We start from the raw sequence: 2817 nt of genomic DNA, 5'->3' as shown, positions 1-2817 counted from the left end.
ACATTAGAAATACATTGAAGTTCTGCCCATTAGGAAAGGAGCTGATCTGTAGTCCCCAAAAAGCACCCCACATTGGCTGCATCCTGAGCTAACATGAAATTAAATGGAACTATGCCGTCTTCTGCACCTCTGCTTTGCTCTTTATCACATGCACAGCTTTCTTTCCCCCTGGATCCCCCTGGACCCTTCTCACTTTCAAGTCGTACCTCTGTTAAAATCTCCCCAATCTTGGTTTTTCTAACTTTGGCAACAGAAACCCCTTCCTGTTCTTTTTACGAAATGGCTTCTCCAGTTGCCTTTTAAATGAAAAGCCTTCTATTTTCTATATTTATTCTTCATGCTGCTTGAAGCCGACTTCATATCCTCCTACCCTTGACTGGGCTTCTTTTTACATCCAAAGACTTGTTGGTTGAAAGGTAAAGAAACTTGATTTTGCCCCTGACATTCTTTCATTTCTCTTAATTTTCCCTTGGCTTTTCTAGTCATCAGGTGTTTTTGTTTATCTTGATTCTCTTTAAAATCTTCATCTTGGTATTTTTATGAGTTTTCAGTTTAAATTTTGCTTTGGGGGCTTTCTCAAAGTCTACCATCTGTCCACAATGTATTCTCCCTGTTTTATTAGGATTAATTATTTGATAGTCTTCTATTTTCTTTCAGTTTTCTTTAATTTAAAATGTTTTGCCTCTCCTAACACTTTTTCCGGAGTTACTGAAATAAGATATCTATCTGTCTATCTATCTATCTATCTATCTATCTATCTATCTATCTATCTATCTACAAGCAATATTTAAAATTGTCAACTATGAAAGTGAAAATTCGTTGTATCTTTTTAAAATTGTAAATAATATTTTTCCATGCAGTACAATTCCTTTGTTTACTTTAAAAATATATATATTAACTATAGTTTTGAAAAGAAATCTAACCTAAGCTGCTTTGAGTTTCCACTTCTTCCCCCAGCCTCCCTCTCCTAATCCCTCTGCCCATTAGCTTCTCCAGCCAGCTCTGACCAGTGAAAGGGTTAAACCAGTACTGTGGCCAGGGACAGTCTCACTCACTAGAATCTGGCTCGCTCCTTCCGCCACCTGTTGGTCAGTAAGGCACATAAAAAAGTCCCTTGGCGCATTAATACAGTGGATACAAATGTGTTTGTTTTCAACATGGGATCACTGCGCATGGGTGAGAAATTAGTACCGGCCCAACTCCCTAACAACAGGGTTGCTGGGATGCCAACTTGAATAAAATATAGGGTGGGGGGCAATAAGCCCCACCCTACATAATCAATCACATGACATGGCACACCCCCATTTGAATGGCAATACCCATCAACTTTTGGGGGGAGTTCCAGCCCCCTCAAATATTGGGGGGGGGGACTTAAAAGGAGTTAGCTCCTAAACTGGGGTATATGTCATTCCTGGATCAATGTCTTTGCTTGCTTGGCTATGTGTGGCACCTGCTGTGCCTTTGAATGGCATTTTGCCCATGTATCACACTGATGGGAGCATTAAAGATTTGGGCAGACACTGCAGTCGGAGTTCGAATTTTTCATTGAGTGGGAGCCAGGAAACTCTCCTCCACTGTGTGCTTTTGTGAAGGTTCTCCTGACCCTCCCATGGCCAGTTTTTGGGATGATCTATGCTCATCCCTTTCCCTATAACAAGATGTTCTGGTTTCTCCAATAATTTCTAGCCAGTTGTAATTGAAAGTGGCATCATGAACAAATATATCCTAGGTTATCCAACCCCCATAAAACATGAATGTGCTACACAAATGTGTAACCTGATAAAGTTTTTTGAAGTACACTCTTTACTACTGGTTTGAAGCAGGGGGGCCAACTTGAATAAAGTATTGGGGGGCCATGTAAGTCCCACCCCTCATTGACAAGGCATGGCGAACACATACCATTTGAATAGCAATGTCCATCACCTGTAGAGGGGCAGCCCCGTCAAATATTTTGTAGGCAAAAGGACCTCAGCCCCTAGGGGTTGTCTCTGAAAGTTTGGAGTATCCTATGGTAATTTGTGAGGGACGTGGGTGGCGCTGTGGGTTAAACCACAGAGCCTAGGACTTACCAAGGTTGGCGGTTCGAATCCCCATGACGGGGTGAGCTCCCGTTCTTCAATCCCTGCTCCTGCCCACCTAGCAGTTCGAAAGCACGTCAGAGTGCAAGTAGATAAATAGGTACCGCTCCGGTGGGAAGGTAAACGGCGTATCTGTGTGCTGCTCTGGTTCGCCAGAAGCGGCTTAGTCCTGCTGGCCACATGACCCGGAAGCTGTACGATGGCTCCCTCGGCCAATAAAGCGAGATGAACGCCGCAACCCAGAGTCGGTCACGGGGTCCCTTTACCTTTATGGTAATTTGTGGACTTGTGGAAGGAAATGTAAAATAATTATATGGACTATGAGCATCTAGTGAAATCTGATGGTGCAATTTTAATTCTCCTAGTTTCTACCTGTTACCCTTTTCTAATCATTCAGATCTTCTGAATGAAAAGCTGTATGTATCTAAAGTTGTTTTTGCTTTAAAAGCTGCAACTGGCCGTTTTCTGCTTTTATTTTAGACAAATTTATTTTAATTTTAGACAAATTATGAATGTAATCCTTGTTTTGTAGGTGGCAACAGATGTTATTTATGAAACAGTTTCTTTTTTGGGTTTCCCAGTGCTTTTCTTCACTTAGGAACAGATGGAGTTTGATTTTCAGAATTACTATAATCTCGGAACAAAATGTCATTTTTATCCAGCAAGGCAATGACACAAGCAATGAAGACCCCATGTCATCTGGATCCTGAGGTGCAAGAATATTGCTTCTGTATAGGAG

At 41.7% G+C, this 2817-nt stretch overlaps 1 long non-coding RNA gene across 1 annotated transcript; it reads right to left on the bottom strand.

Moving 5' to 3' along the window:
* Window positions 1–526: 526 nt before the first annotated feature.
* Window positions 527–2161, bottom strand: LOC310707580. Its single transcript, XR_014526598.1, has 2 exons — window positions 779–2161; window positions 527–746 (listed from the first exon to the last, which is right to left on the bottom strand). It is a non-coding gene; the product is annotated as an uncharacterized lncRNA (long non-coding RNA).
* Window positions 2162–2817: the final 656 nt, after the last annotated feature.

This window comes from Podarcis liolepis (assembly GCF_965112155.1).
Source record: "Podarcis liolepis genome assembly, chromosome: 5".
In the NCBI taxonomy this organism is placed as follows: domain Eukaryota; kingdom Metazoa; phylum Chordata; class Lepidosauria; order Squamata; family Lacertidae; genus Podarcis; species Podarcis liolepis.
This window is presented reverse-complemented; position numbering and strand designations above follow the sequence as displayed.